General features: G+C 41.5%; 1 long non-coding RNA gene across 2 annotated transcripts; it reads left to right on the top strand.

Annotated features, from left to right (window-relative positions):
* The first annotated feature begins 3,115 nt into the window (after positions 1–3,115).
* LOC135092757 (uncharacterized) lies at positions 3,116–15,280 on the top strand. 2 transcript variants are annotated; one of them, XR_010263054.1, is made up of 6 exons: positions 3,116–3,781; positions 7,712–7,791; positions 10,252–10,366; positions 12,632–12,867; positions 13,002–13,085; positions 13,329–15,280. It is a non-coding gene; the product is annotated as an uncharacterized LOC135092757 (long non-coding RNA). The 2 variants fall into 2 exon arrangements; XR_010263052.1 differs by lacking the exons at positions 13,002–13,085; positions 13,329–15,280 and having other exon boundaries at positions 3,126–3,781; positions 12,632–12,987.
* The last annotated feature ends 1,412 nt before the right edge of the window (positions 15,281–16,692 follow it).

Here is a 16,692-nt window from a genome sequence, read left to right as displayed (position 1 = left end):
AGATGTGACGCTGCCTGTGCCGCGGCAAAGTCCACCCTTGCTTTCATGGCTCTCTTGTGTTGCGCAAGAGAACCAAATGTTGTGGTGCACGGACTCCTTGTCTTTTGGGTTTTGTTACCTGGACATCACAGTACATACATGTCTACTTAGTGAAGTATAAACATTCTCTCTCTCTCTCTCTCTCTCTCTCTCTCTCTCTCTCTCTCTCTCTCTCTCTCTCTCTCTCTCTCTCTCTCTCTCTCTCTTTCATATAATTATGTGCATAATTATAAAAACCGTAACTTGCTCAGGAGGATGAAAGAAAGGAAACAAAAACGTTGAAGAAAAATATGCATATATCATGTGTGAAAGAAAAAACTTGATCATGAAAAAAATAAAGAAAAAAAATAAATATAAGATAACACAAAAAGAATGAAAAACGTAACTTAGAGTTTAAGAAAAAAAGAAAAAAAAAAAATTCAAAGAAAAAGTAAAATACGTGCTGTAATAATATTATCAATGTTTGTGTGGAAAGCGTAACTTGATCAAGAGGATAAAACAAAAAAAAAAAAAAAAAAAATAGGAAAAAAGGAGAAGGTAGTAAAATTATGTATGGAAAACAAAACCTGAAAATTACAAAAAAAGAAAAGAAAAAAGTAAAAAAAATAAGATATGCAGTAAAATTAAGGATGCCTGTGTGAAAAAGAAAGACAGCGTGAAGAAAAGGATGAATTGTGTGTTTTCCTGCGAGAATCTGAGCCTTGCTCGTCACGCAGGAAGAACATTTTCTCTGTGAAATAAATAAAAAAAAAAAGAAAGACAGCGTGAAGAAGAGGATGAATTGTGTTTTCCTGCAAGAATGTGAGCTTTGCTTGTCACGCAGGATGAACATTTTCTCTGTGAAATAAAAAAAAACACGAAAAAAAGAAAATAATGTATTAAAATTTTACATATGTGTGTGAAAAACGTTCCCCAAAAAGAATTAAAACAGGAAAAGAAAAACCAACAAAATATAAACCAAAATAATGGATGCATTTGTGAAAAAAATAAAGGAAATAAATACGCAATGTGGATGTTTGTGTGAACAGCGGGATTTGTCCGAGAGGGAAAACAAGGAAAAGAAAATGTGAAATATGTGAAAAATATATCTTTCAAGAGAATGAAAAAATAAAAACGTAAAAATGTGAATAAAAATAAAAAAGAATAAATAAAGAAGAAAAACAAGATATTGTAATACAATTATGTATGTGTGTGAAAACCGTAACGTAAAAAAATAAAACAGAAAAAAAAAAAAAAAAATTAGTAAGGTTATGTATATCAATGGGAAAAACGGAACTTGAAAAGGACAAAAAAGAAAAAGGAAAAAATGTAGTAAAATTATTGAAGCATGTGTGAAAAAGTTAATTTGATGGAGAGGATAAATTAACTTTTTTTCCTACATAAACTTGAGCCTTGCTTTTCATGCGGCAAGAAAAACAAATGTAAAACAATGGACGTGTTTGTAAAAAAATGCAGAGAAAAAAAAAATGTAACAATTATGGATGGATTCATCCAAGAGAATGAAATTACACGAAGGAAAACGAAAATACGAAGAAATGTGAAAAAGATATGTGAAGAAAATCATTAAATAAAAAAACGCTAAAAAGAAAAAAAAATAAGAAAAAAGAAGAAGAATATTTTATAATAAAATTATGTATATAAGTGTGAAAACCGTAGCTTGTTCAAGAGGATGAAATAAAGAAAAAAAAAAAAAAAGAATATATGTTCCTGAATATATGTATATAGTGCGTGTAAAAAAAAAGAAACTTGAAGAATAAAGAAAAAAAATGAAATAAAAAACATCTCTCCCGACTCCTAACTTGGTGGACTCTTCAGGAATAACATAGCCAGTGCGAGTCAGGGGAATTGGAGGAGCTTGTTGAGCGTCCTGTCGTCACTACCCCACGTAGCGGCTCGTAGTAGATGTGGACGGCACATGAGCCAGTGAATGTTCATCCACTTTTGACAAAACGTTAGCCACCAAAGCACGAGAAGATTCTTGAGTAGAAGTAGCATCAGCTTTCAGCTCGACCATGGCCTCCCTCGCCTTCACAGCTGCAGCAGTCGTGGAATGATTGTGCTCGTTCACAGTTTTCACGATAGTGAAGGTTTCATCCCCTACTGTTGTGTGAACACGAGCCTTGCATGCAGTAACCTCACATCGCCAGTATTGCTTGGTTCCATCGGCGTTTTTCTTCTGTGCAGCGTAGATGAAGTTAAGATCATCAACAAGCTTTTCCCTGCCACGGCTTGATAGGATTGTGTGCGGCATGTTGCTCTGATTGTGGTGGCCCACGTACTGAAAAGTGAAAATAGAAAATCGAACCAGTGAACGGTAGTCAAGCTAACAACATGACGTATCAAACCATGATTAGAACAACACACTCACACAACATCACACACACACACACACACACACACACACACACACACATTGATGGTCGGATCTTGACGTAGTAATGGAGTTTCGTAACTAACGCGACAAAAATACAGCCAAGGGAACGAATCACCCTAGGGGACAAATAACCCTAGGGTTCGAATCCTCCAGGGATGAATACCCCGGGGATGAATCAACCGGGACATTTCACCCGGGGACGAATCACCCTAAAACCAGTAGTAGTAGTAGTAGTAGTAGTAGTAGTAGTAGTAGTGATGGTGGTGGTGGTAGTAATATTGATAATAATAGTAGTGTAATAGTAGTAGTAGTAGTAGTAATGGTGGTGATGATGGTGTTAGTAATATCGGTAGCAGTAGTAGTAGTAGTAGTAATATCGGTAGTAGTAGTAGTAGTAGTAGTAATAGTAGTAGCAGTAGTAGCAGCAGCAGCAGCATATGTTTGTTAATGGAATCGGCAGCGATAAGCTCATCTCCCCCATCCTAACAAAATAACACAACGGTAATCGGTAATAAATCATCAATGAAGTTTCACATTACAATAGCCTGTAACATGGAATCATAAATATTCCTCATATCACATCATTAAGTCGTTAATAATAACAAAAACTTAACTATTGTAATATACAATTATATATAACACAAAAATAAAACGAATATCCCCCGTAACATTTCATAAACCACAATACAAAAATAACAAGCCTGAGTGCCCAGTTCTCTTGCAGTGCTTTTATTTATTGTTTTGTTTTTTTTCTGTAGTGTTATTAATCCCCAACCTATGTTCGTGCGCCCCTATGCACTGTTTTGTAACCAACCTTTCTTTAATAAACTGTTAAACTGCGACTGATGTACAGGCACAGTACAAGGTTTTCGGTACAGGTCAGAGTCCGTTTCAGAAAAGATGGGATTGCTATTTTTGCTGTTCGAACTTTCTTAGGTTTCGAGACGTGAGCTCGAGGCGATGAAGGGTCGAGCCTGAGGGACTTCCCATTTTTCAGTGTGTGTGTCGTGGTGGCGAGGAGCGGTGGTGTAGCTTCCTTTGACTCCTCCTGCTCCTCCTTTCTTTTCCCCCTTTAGTCTTTTTTAACGCTTGTCCTCGTGTCCCTCTTCCTCCTCGTTGCCTTTCCATCGTTATCGTTATCATCATCCTCGCCCTCTCCGCCGGCCTTGTGTTCCTCACCTTACATCTGCAGATGGGGCTCACCCTCCTCTTCCTTTTTCTGCTGCTTCAACGCTTCTCGATTTTAATTTTCTTTCTCCTCGTTCTCATCTTTTATCTTGTCCTCCACCACTCCTCTCCACACGAACAAGGACACACACACGCCACACTGTCACTGTCGATCCGGTGTCATTGCAACGTCTTGTTCAGGTGAGTTTCAAGCCTTGTATTAAACAGTGGAAGTTTGCTTATCTCCTTGCAAGCGTGTGTGTGTGTGTGTGTGTGTGTGTGTACTAGTTTTCATGATGTTTATAGATAACTTTGATAAGTTTTTGTTTCATATTTCCAAGTTGGATGTAGTTCTTAAACAGTTTTTATGTAGTTTTCATGATTTTTATGGGTAAGTTTTGTTTTCATATTTCCAAGATACACGTATATCTATTTTATTTTTTAAAATGTTGGTAATGGTACTCAGACTCTTTACGTCCCTCCATCATTTCCAGTTTGCTTGTTTTCTTCCTCGCTTCTCGTTCGCATTTTCTCCTCCTCCCTCACTGCTTCCTTGTTCTCTTCCTCCATCCTTCACTCGTTCCTCGTTTTGCACCCTTCCAAACACTCCTTTATGTACTTCTCTATCTTCCCTCTTGCCTCTTCTCAAGTTAATTTGTTCCTGCATCAATAGTGAGATTTTAAAATATTTGGTAGTATTCCCAGTATCACGTGAACATTGATAATTTTTCCAATAGGTTTACAATTATTACCCTTCATCTTCTTTCCATCCTGCCCCCTGCCACCTTCCCTGCCTCCACCCGTGCCTCCTTCCTCAGACTCTACCCCCTGCTGGCCTCTGTTACTTCTTGCTTCTTTCCTCTCTCCTCCTTTCTCCTCCTCCACTGTTCTTTCTTTGCCTGTCAGTTCGTTTCTTGCAGCATTCCACCGTTTTCCTTCTCCCTCCCTCCGCTCTAAACGTCAAGATGATAAATTTCGTTCTCTTGTTCGTTTGCTGTCTCCTGTCTACCACTTCTCTCTCTCCTTTCCTCTCTCCCTCTTCAGAGATTTATTTCCTTCACAGGTGGATGGAGAGTTGTGCATCGTGGAAGGAGGAGAGGGTGGGGAGGGGAGTAAGGGAATGTTAGATGGCTAAGTTAGATGTACTTGGCTTCATTATCGCTTCTTTTCATGGTAATTTGGTGGTATTAACTGGTGGTACTACTACTAATTATTATTATTATTATTATTATTATTATTATTATTATTATTATTATTACAGGATACAAGCTCTTCAAGGGTCATTCGGTCCCTCGTTTCCCCCCTGATTCACGTGTTTCCTCCTTTACTCGTTAACTAGTTACTTCCTTTTCTCCACGCCTCCATCCCCATCCTCCTCTTCTCCTTCCCTACTTTCTCTCCTCGTCCCTCCACCTCCTCGTCCCCCTCTTCGTTTCCCTTCCTCCCTCCCTCCTAGAATTGCCTCCCAACTATTTCGGAATTAATCGTAAATCGTCCTTCTGGTGATTCATGGTTTAAAATATTATAATTTACGTGATGCTTGTTAATGTTAAAAGTTCCTTGAATACTGGCAATGTACGCGACGTGCGTCTCGCTGATATATTTTTCATCATCCTCTTCGCGCTTCCAACTTCTGCCCTGAATGTTTCTCTTTCCCTTTCCCTCTTTTCTTTCTTTAACTAACCCTCTGTTATGATCCCCACCTTTGCGTCTTTTTTTTTTTTTTCATCCGCCGCCACCTTCTCTGTCTGTCTGTCTGTCTGTCTGTCTGCCTGTCTGTGCCTCGCCCCCTTTGTCTATCTCTTGTCTGTCTTTCATTCTCTGTCAGCGTCTGCCTCTCGTCGATTCCCTTTCAGTTTTCTGTTATCGCTTACTCGTACGTGTGATAAATTACGCAGATCTTTATAATTTCTTGTTTCACTTCCAAAAGCTGCTAGTATATTTACTCCATTGCTGCCTCGGTGCAAGTTTTCAAGTCCTTGAAATAATTAGGCAGTCAGTTATTTGTTATTGACGAGGATTACGGAACAACAACAATAACGAATGAACGCTTTTAGATGGTTGTGATACGTATACCACCTGTTTACCAAATATAATAATAGGAGCTTCAACTCTTGCGATACGTATTCAAACATTTGGTATAGTTCTTGTTAACACAGAAAATTAAGCAATTATAAGTGTTAGAGATTACACAAATTTCTTTGGTTTGTAACAGGAAACCGGAACAAGGAGACATGAAAGTTGGCAGTGCGTGTGGCTGTGGTGAGCGGCGGCGGCAGCGGCGGCGACGACGACGACGACGTGTGGCGTGGCGAGCGGGTTTCTGCAGTATCCCTCTCCTTCCCGTTTTCTGTTATTCCCCTTTCTCTTCCTCCGCCTAGTGTACTGCTACTCGCTTTTGTACGGTGACTTTTTTTTTTTTTCCTTCGTTGCAATATTTTGTCGTCTGTTTTCTTTTCTTTTCTTCTCGTGCTTTTTATTCACATTATTATTTCTTATTCTATTTTATTTTGTGTGTTTGTACGTGTGTATTTTCCTCTTCCACATTTTATTTGGATTTTCTTAATTTTTCTCGTATTTTTCTATTCTCATATTCTTCCTTGTATCACACACACACACACACACACACACCGCGTAGTGTAGTGGTTGTTAGCACGCTCGGCTCTCAACCAAGAAGGCCTGGGTTCGAATCCCGGGAGCGACGAGGCAAATGGGTGAGCCTCTTAATGTGTAGCCCCTGTTCACCTAGCAGCAAGTAGGTACGGGATGTAACCCGAGGGGTTGTGACCTCGCTGTCCCGGTGTGTGGTCACACACACACACACACACACACACACACACACACACACTTCATCGTCTTTTACTACCGATGCCGTTGCTATGACAAGTATTTTATACTTAATGAATATACTATTTATTAATTTATTCGCTTATTATTATTATTATTAAATAGTTTGCATATTTATTTATCTACATATATTATTTGCATATTTATTTATCTACATATATTATTTTTTTTTTTTATTATTATTATTATTATTGTTTATTTTATTTTATTTTATTTATTTATTTTTTATATTTTATTTATTTATTTTTTATTTTTTTTTGTGTGTGTGTCGGGGATGAGTTTTACAGCTCTCATCGCAAGTTGTATTAAAATTCAATAGCCACATTTGCTCGCTCGTGTATATATTGTTTAGTGTTATCAGCGGTTCTTAAGAAACAGGATTTTAAGAGATTGTAAACTTTACGTGATATTAAGTTTTGTTTGGTTAACACTTGATGCATTTCATCCTTCTCTCGCTCTTTGTTCGTGTTTCATTCTCTTTCCTCATGTAAACTGCTGTCCTGGTTCGTTTGTTTCCTTCTTTTATGCACTTCAACCATCCAGCCACAATTTCTCGGTTGCCTCTGCACTTGTGTTGTCTTTTTCATCTTGTATTCTAAGGCAATGGAACAGTCCGTTGATTTCTGTTGCTATTTTTAAATTCTTGCACTATATACATTTTTCATAGATTTTCCTGGAAACCATGATTTTAAGACCAATTGGAAAGTGGGTGAGTGTTCGAAAGCACACACAAAAGTTCCTAATTTCACCGTAAGTCACTAGAGGCAAACTTTAGAGATTCAGTAAATCTTTGTTAATGTTGCTTTCTCCCCCTTTACAGATTGCCTGTTCATCTTTCCCTTCCTCAACGCTTTGTTATTCTCGTCTTCCGCTTTTATTCCTGCTGCACTTCTAGTTTCAAGAGACTCGGTTTGCGAGTCGTATGCTTGCGTGCGTTGCAGTGGTGAGAGGAAGTGTGTGTGTGTGTGTGTGTGTGTGTGTGTGTGTTCTGGCTAGTGGACAGAAGACTTGTGTGTGGTGGGGTGGGGACAGTATTTAGTGAAGGAATGTGGTTGTGTGTGTGTGTGTGTGTGTGTGTGTGTGTGTGTGTGTGTGTGTTAGGGGGGTGGGAAGGGTGGTGGGTGACGGGGAGCGCGTCGTTGCAATCTTAACATTTTCTCTTGTTATCCACGTCCTCTTTGTCAACCTCCACCTTTTCTTGTCCCTGAGTTTTCTGCTTCCTTTTCTGCATGAACTTACACATATCGTCGTCTCCTTTTACTTCTTCATCCTTTTGCTTTTCAGTCGTGATGGTCCTCGTCCAGCTCCTCGCCACCTCACCACACGCCACCACAGTCCCTGTTGATGCTGCGTCAACTTTATTGGTGAGCCTTGCGTCCCAAACCTTTTTTTTCCCTCTCTCCTGTATTCCTCACCGCTCGTTTAGGCTGTCATCTTTCCCTTCCCCTTTCTCTTTCTTTTCACCACTTTCACCACTCTCTCTCTCTCTCTCTCTCTCTCTCTCTCTCTCTCTCTCTCTCTCTCTCTCTCTCTCTCTCTCTCTCTCTCTCTCTCTCTCTCTCTCTCTCTTCTCTCTTTCTCTCTTGTTTTGTAATAAATTATCTAAAAATATCGTGTTTATTTACGTGATTTTTTTTCTCATGCTTTTCTTGTCCCCATTTCCTTTCTCTCAGCTTCCATTTATTTTTCTTGAATAAATTCTAAAGCGTTAAAGCAAGAGAGCAAGATACCGAGAGAACAATATCTGCGTGTAATGTTCACCACCACGGTCTTGGAGATCACGTGTTAGACCAAAGCGAGCTATATATGTATACACCTCAGGAAAAGCATAGAGTTCATGGCATCCTGATCAGTGAGTAAGCCTGGGATTTTTCTTAAACCACTCATCTCATCCTGTTTTCCATGTAGGAGGAGGTCAGGGAGAATATATCTGCTCCCTCTTCATGATCGCCTCTATATGTATGACTGAGATTTTTCACACACCTCACCTCGTTCTCTTGTTCAGGGAGATCAGTAACTGCTCGCTTATTAATTAATTTTCACTGCAACATACAGCAATTCACAGCACTAGAAACAATGTATGAAATATCTGTGAGCGTGTACAAGAAACGAGGGGATTAAAGAGTATGTTCTGTAATTTCTACCCAGTATAATGTTTGGAGGTGGCTGTCAAACAAGAAGAGATGTCTCAGTGTGCCAAATAGCAGTGAAAAAGTTAGGAATCCTTGGCATCGGAGTGCAAAGCGAAAATTAGCTTGTCAGGCGATAGCTAGGGACGATACCTCACATACTACTTCCTCATTCTTTTTCTTTTGCTACTTCATCATTCCTTTCTCTTTTGTCTTGGTGGTCCTTGTCCTGCTCCTCGTCACTCGCCGCCACCTCTCCCCGTCAGCTTTATTTATTGGTGAGTTTCAAGACATGCATCCCAAATTTTTTTTTTTCTCTCTCTCTCTCTCTCTCTCTCTCTCTCTCTCTCTCTCTCTCTCTCTCTCTCTCTCTCTCTCTCTCTCTCTCTCTCTCTCTCTCTCTCTCTCTCTCTCTCTCTCTCTCTCATTCATCGTTGCATGGACGTCTTCAGTTCCTTTTCCGCTCCAGTCATGTTCGTCCCGTTGTCTGTACTAACAAGTCAATGGTAAATAATGGCAAATCTAGTCGAGCTCCGTTCGCGTAGCCATGTGCGTGGAGGCATCCCCAACACTTCACTCTGCTTCTTTCCACTTTGATCAAGAACGGTCTGAAGTAATCCACTCCAGTGTACGAGAATGGTGCCAGCATGGGCGTTACTCGGTCCTTAGGCAGGTGTGTTTGTCGGTGTAGTTGAGGAGTCCTGTTGTTGCGACAGTTTGGAGGAATCCAGTAATTGTGACATAACATGCTCCCATCCTGTTGTGTCAACTGTCAAGTTCTCATGCACTCTTGTAGAATGTTTTGTAATATGATCTCTCCGTATGTTTTTTTTTTTTTTTTTTTTCGGAATCAGATTCTGATGAAACTTTTCTCTCACATTCTTTCTCTCCATTTTTTTTTCTCCATTTTCTTTCTCGGTTTTCGTTTTTGCTGATTAATCTTTTAAAGGTTTGAAGCGAGAGAGCAGGATACCGAGAGAACAATATTTAATTAAGAAAGGATAGTTAGTGTACATGCGTGCCTGTGGGTGGTATAGTCCTGTAGCAGTCTGAAGGTCATCCTGTCATCCACATCCTCCTTTTTACTGTCCTCCTTTAGGGATTCTTGCTTCTTGCACGTAAACGTATTGTCTTCACTTACTTCCTCATTCTTTCTTCGTCTTGACGGTACTTGTCTTGCTCTCCGTCACACGCCGCCGCCTCGCCACCACGGCTGCTGTTGGTGCTGCCGGCAGCTTCATTGCTGAGTTTCAAGGCAAAGCTTTCTCTTTTTCCCGTATTCTTCACCGCTCGTTTAGGCTGCCATCTTCCCCCCCCCTCTCTCTCTCTCTCTCTCTCTCTCTCTCTCACTTTTCTTTTGAGTTACTGTAACTTTACAAAGATTTAAAAGCCTTCATATTTATGCATTTTATGATTGTGTAAATTTCTTGTACATTTTTTGTTCGGTTTCAGATTCCAACCAGATTTTCATGTTTTTTTTCAACCTTTTTCTCCATTTTGTCTTCTCTTTTCACTCCAAGTTGTTTTAATTTTTAAGGCTTTGAAGAGAGAACAAGATGCTGATAGAATAATGTGTGTGTGTGTGTGTGTGTGTGTGTGTGTGTGTGTGTGTGTTTGACGAGTATTGTGTATTTGCTTATTGTTTTGTACTATTTTTGGTTTTCTCTTTTGACGTTCCATTTTTTTTTTTTTCAGTTACCTGTCGAACTTCATTGCAGTCCTCGCCGTTGCATTCCCACATGCGTCGCTGTCATGGCACCCTGGAACCCTACAGCCACAACTGCTGCTGCTGTCTTTTATCCTGTAACAGGTGATGTGTAGCAGTTCATTCGTTATTCCGCAAGCGATGTTTTTTTTTTTTTTAATAATCGCAATTTTCCGAAAGAATGACAATTTTCAGCAAAACCGTGGACATTATATATAATCTTTCCCTATTCCTGTGCCTAGATTTATTATTCTCTCCCCTTGCAAGTCTACCACCCCCCATCTCCATCCTTGCCGTGGTATCTTTCAGTTAACTTTCACCTGTGTACTGTGTTTTACTTTTTTTTTTTTTACCTTTTTCATTGACTTTTATTGCTGTCTTCTTTTTCTCTCCGTTTTTATTTATTTTTTTTTCGCTCCGATAATCATGTTAATTTCCTCACACACTACGGCTCTTTTCTAGCAGCTGTCATTTAGGATTAGGAATATCTACTGGATGGGGTTCTGTCCCTTGGTAGTAAGGAGTGCTGAGTATTATTAACCTACAGTTTTAGCCACAAATATTGCTGATCATTAGTTATATTATGGTGTGGTGTGGGTAGTGATGTCAGGCTGCAGTGGTGAAATGTTTTCTTGATGTGGTGGTGGTTACACAAAGGTAGTGAGAGATAATGAATGGTACAGTGATACACACAAGGTACAGTCGGCCTTCAAATGAAACGCACCTTCTTTACCTCTATTTCCACCAATATTTCTAGCCTCTTACCATGTCAACTCCAAGTTTATTAGGAGGCGTAAATATGATTGGTTGGAAGTCTGAAGCTTCCTGTACATGCGGTAAAGGTAATAATGTGAATGACTTGTGATGATGAGGGGAGAAAGGTGGCGATAGATGAGGATGATGCTGATATTATTCAGTGAGTGAAAAAAGGTTGACGCATGGTGCTGGAGGTGGCGGGGGGTGTGAGAGTGACAGTGATGGAGGAGCAGAGGTGATGTGATTGTCAATGATGGGTGCTGGAGTGATGGAGGTCACGGGAGGTTGGATAATGGCGTGATGATTAGTGATGGGAGTAATGGATATGACGTTGTGAGGGAATGATGATTAATGATGGGAAGTGATGTGTGCTGACAGCCTATTTTTCTTTAGGGCAATATGGGCTTCAGTTCCCTCCCATTGCTTCCTTGCAACCCTGTCTCCTTTCTCATTTACTGAGTTTCACATATTACCGTTATTGGTAATTTAAATTTTCTTTACTCTGAGTTGTGACCCTTCGTTCTTTCACTCAATTCAGAGTATCGAATGATAATTTTTACGTAATGAAAAAACAAATTTTCAAAATTCTTATCACTGCAGTCTCTCTCTCTCTCTCTCTCTCTCTCTCTCTCTCTCTCTCTCTCTCTCTCGGTATTGTCGATTAAATAAGTCTTTGGTTAGCGGCCTGGCTGGGTAACAAGTCATGTTAGGCTGAGAAAACTAGCAATGATAGGGAAAGAGGTGGGGAAAGAAATCGATTTTAAGTAAGTCTTTGGTAAGCGGCTGTGGTTCGTAAACACTGTTTGAGAGGACAGACTAGGTCCCAGGGGAGGAGAAGAGGGAAAGAGAAAAGAATGACGGTGTAAGTGCTCTGTACAGAGGATGGAAGGTGAAGCAGAGAATCGACAATACTGAGAGAGAGAGAGAGAGAGAGAGAGAGAGAGAGAGAGAGAGAGAGAGAGAGAGCCAACACGTTTCCTGCTTTTCGTTCTTCCTTTGTGTTCCCCGCCAGTCATTACTAGCATCACAGCAACACAACCGGGGGCGTGGTCGTGCTGCTTTTAAATTCCACCGAAAATGCACCGAGGAGACGCGGGAATGTAGGGAAATTGTTTGTTATTTTTGTTAATATTTCTCTCCTCTCTCTCTCTCTCTCTCTCTCTCTCTCTCTCTCTCTCTCTCTCCTCTCCTCCTCCTCTCTCTCTCTCTCTCTCTCTCTCTCTCTCTCTCTCTCTCTCTCTCTCTCTCTCTCTCTCTCTCTCTCTCTCTCTCTCTCTCTCTCTCTCTCTCTCTCTCTCTCTCTCTCTCTCTCTCTCTCTCTCTCTCTCTCTCTCTCTCTCTCTCTCTCTCTCTCTCTCTCTCTCTCTCTCTCTCTCTCTCTCAGTATTGTCGATTCTCTGCTTCACCTTCCATCCTCTGTACAGAGCACTTACACCGTCATTCTTTTCTCTCTCCCTCTTCTCCTCCCCTGGGACCTAGTCTGTCCTCTCAAACAGTGTTTACGAACCACAGCCGCTTGCTTACCAAAGACTTACTTAAAATCGATTTCTTTCCCCACCTCTTTCCCTATCATTGCTAGTTTTCTCAGCCTAACATGACTTGTTACCCAGCCAGGCGTGTGAGCGGTGTTGTGATCGTCGCCTAGAGGTGTCCATGTTCCGGGAGTCGCTGCCCTTCCAGTCCCCCTCCGCTGTCTGTCTGAGCAACCTGGGTGAAGAGCGGCGGACGCCGCGTTCCATGTTAATGTTTGCTGACCAGCCGTCCTCTCTTATTTTCTCAGTCCTAGCGAGGTGAAGGAGGGACGCTTGCTTCTGCGGCAAACAGAAGCAATCCGCGAGGACGACAGGAAGGTGCGAACGTTTGAGGTGGATGAAAATAATTAATTAATTGCTCAATATGTTGCTGACGAGCAGTCTTCAACGTTCGCACCGTGTCGTCCTCGTGGGTTGCCATCTTAAACGTTTAACATTCACCACTTTATCAGAAGCCGCCTCCTTTACTAACCAGTAGGGACTGGAGAGGCAAAGAGGACGGGGCTGATCAGCAAACGGATGGAGAAACCAAGAGTGTATGTATGGATAAGTAGTATGGGTTTGTTAGTTCAGCTTGTGAAACTTTGTAGTATGCAACGTAATATTATAGCAGGGTAATGGGCAGGGGGAACAGGTTAAGTTCAAGTTGCCTTTAATGTGAAAACCATAATATGAAGTGAGGTGGAGTTTTATTTCGTGCGCAATTTACAGTAGTAATTAATTATTCACAAAATTCTCCTCGCGAATTCTCAGTTATTCGCTGCTCTCACGCTTCCCAGATACCATCTCGTGTCTCCAACCCTACGGGGTGGTTGTAAGCACCGAGCAGAATCAGGGAGCCAAGACGCAAGTATGGGGATAGCCCGCGAATGCCCGGCGATGTCTTTAGTACGAAAACTCTGGGAGGGTGAAGAGGCACGTGGCATTCAGCGGGTGAGAACTCGCATGTTGCTGGAAGACAAGTAAGTGTTGCAACTATGGACATCTACCACCAGAGCGGTAGCCGGCCATTACGAATTACCCACACCATTTTGAGATGCAGAACCGGATCTGCCAAACAACAACAACGAGATGGCGCAGAAACGCTTGAAGGGACAGACGACGCCTCGCTAGGGATTCGGACTTCAGACGACGATATGCAGGAGAGAGAGAACAATTGCTGTTAAAGAGCGATGCCAGCGTCTGAACGTGAAGGACCACGAGGAGTAACCTGGTGCCTGCCTCACCATCCACTCATGAACCCAAACAAACCTGAGAAAGTGAAGGCTTTGTTTGCGCAGCGAAGTACAACAACGTTTCCCTCAAAGACTGAGTGATGCAGGTTCCTGACCTAAATAGCAAACTGGTGGGTGCCCTTCTGCGTTTCCGAAGTGAACGGATTGCCGCGATGGCTGATGTGAAGGCAATGTTTCTCATCAAGCTGGCGTGACCCCTCTTCACCGAGACTCCTTAAGAGATTCCTTTGGTGGAAAGATGGGGACCTAAGGAGGGTACGGCGCGCCTACCGAATGACGGGTATGTCTTTTCGGGTGTGTATGGAGTCCCTCCTGTGCTGCTTACTCATTGCAACGAACTTTGACCGACTGTGAGGAAGAATATCGCATAGCTAGTAGTTACTGAACATGGAGGGGCTTGTACGTGGACAACTTACTTCTTTCAGTACCCTCCACCGAAAAGGCCTCCAGATTTACTCGCGATCTTCGGCTCACAAAGAGAGGATTTCTGCTAAGTGGGTTAGTTAGTAGTAACCATAAGGAGACATAGTACAGTACTGTGTCCTACAGAGAGAGACAGGAATAAGAATAGATCTGAGTAAGGACGCACTGGCTACAAAACGGGATCTGGAAAGGGATCAGTCAATCAACTAGCTGTGAGGGGAGTACTGAGGGTGAGCAGCTCCGTTCATGACCCTCTTGGACTGGTCAGTCCTGTAATGATTAAGGCGAAGGCGATGATCTTTCAGGACGAGTGCAGCCGATAAGGAAGGATGGATGACCCCCTCCTAAATCACCACAGGTCCTAATTGGTTGGCTTGGCTGGAGGAGTTACCAGGACTGACGGTCTTTCAAGTTCCCCGATGCTACAGGCGGGAGGACATGGGAGATGTTTTATCACTTACCAACTGCATCATTTCAGATTAAACAGGCTGAGATGGTGATATTAAGAGTTGTTCAAACCACAACGTGCAAAGAGGAGATGAACATCCTAAAGTCAAAGTCAAAGAAAAAAAACTACAGAGGAAACATTCGATCTGTCGAGTGGAACCCTTCATGGGTGAGGGTGGATTTTATACTCCATGTGGACGGCTGGACCACGCACCGTTGCCTGCTACAAGTCGGTATCCCATTTCCATGCTCATACGGAGAGAGATCATCATATCACAAAATTGATTCTACAAGAGTGCATGAGGACTTTACTTGACAGTTCACGCAGGATGGGAGCATGTTACGTCACACTTACTGGATTCCACATACACCACCTGCCTGAGGACCGAGAGTAACCCCCATGCTGGCACCATTCTCGTCAGCTGGAGTGGATTGCTTCAGACCGTTCTTGGTCAAAGTGGAAAGAAGCAGAGTGAGTGAGTGGGGATGCCTCCACGTGCATGACTACACACATAAGAACATAAGAAATAAGGGAAGCTGCAAGAAGCGACCAGGCTTACACGTGGCAGTCCCTGTATGAAATATACCTACCTATTTTCTATTTATTATCCCAATCCATCCATAAACCTGTCTAATCTTCTCTTAAAGCTCTCTAGTGTCCTAGCACTAACGTTGTTAAACTTGATTTACCGAGTCCGTTCCACTCATCTACCACTCTGAGAACCAAACCTAAACCTAAATTTTTCAAGCTTGAACCCATTATTTCTTGTTCTCTACCCTGGTTGCTGATCCTAACAATTTTGCTTATACCACTTAAAAAGACTTACTTTTTAATAAAAGTATCAGGTCCCCACTTAAAATAACATCTTTCTAAAGAATGTAAATTTAACAGCTTCAATCTCGCTTCGTAAGGAATACTCCTCATCCCCTGTATCCTTTTAGTCATTCTCCTCTGTACTGATCTATATAAAATACATCTTTCTAAAGAATGTAAATTTAACACAGCTTCAATCTCGCCTCGTAAGGAATACTCCTCATCTCCTGTATCCTTTTAGTCATTCTCCTCTGTACTGATCTATATATGTCTAATAGAGACCTATATCACAGCGTAGTCTACATGAGGTCTGACCAGCGAGCGCCAAGTATAAAACTTTAATATCACTTCCGGCCTTCTACTTTTAACACTCCTAAAAATGAATCCTAGTACCCTATTTCACCTGTTTCTCAAGACGGAGTTCAGAGCTATATAACTCCTAAATCTTATCTAAATCTGCCTGCAAGGCGATGGCATCCGATTCTGACCTAATCTTACCTATCTGTGTCAACCGCAAATTTACTAACATCACTACTAATTCCACTATCCAAGTCATTGATGTATACTATATTAAAAACAACAATGTCCCTAATACTGATGATCCCTGTGGCACCCCACTCGGATTTAGAGCCGTTTATTACAAACAACTCTTTGTCGCCTGTCGCTTAGCCATGACCTTATCCAGCCTATCACCCTCCCATCTATCCCGTGTGCCCTAACCTCTCTCAGGAGCCTCTGATGGGGTACCTTGTCAAAGGCTTTACTAAAGTCCAGATATAAGATGTCATAACTATTACCATTATCTGCTGCTTCTTACACTTTACTGTAAAAACTTGACAAGTTTGTCAGGTAAGACTTCCCCCTTCGTGAAGCCATGCTGTGACTGATTTATCAAGTCATGTTTGTCTAAATGTTCCCTAATGTTCCTCGCTATTATTGACTCTAATATTTTACCTACAGCTGAAGTTAAGGTTTTATCTCCTTCCTTAGAGATGGGTACTACATTAGCCTGCCTTCACATTACTGGTACCTCACCCGACTCAAGTGATTTCCCAAAGACAGAAACTAACGGCTCTCTAATAAAATAATCTCTTTGCATTCCTTAAGTACTCTGGGATATATTTCATCAGGTCCTGGTGACTTGAAGTTTTTAGCTTATCTATCTCCTGTTCCACTATCTCCTCAGTTATGGAAATATGTCAGCTTCTCATTCTCATCTGCTCT

This window comes from Scylla paramamosain, chromosome 3 (assembly GCF_035594125.1).
Source record: "Scylla paramamosain isolate STU-SP2022 chromosome 3, ASM3559412v1, whole genome shotgun sequence".
Lineage (NCBI taxonomy): Eukaryota > Metazoa > Arthropoda > Malacostraca > Decapoda > Portunidae > Scylla > Scylla paramamosain.
This window is presented reverse-complemented; position numbering and strand designations above follow the sequence as displayed.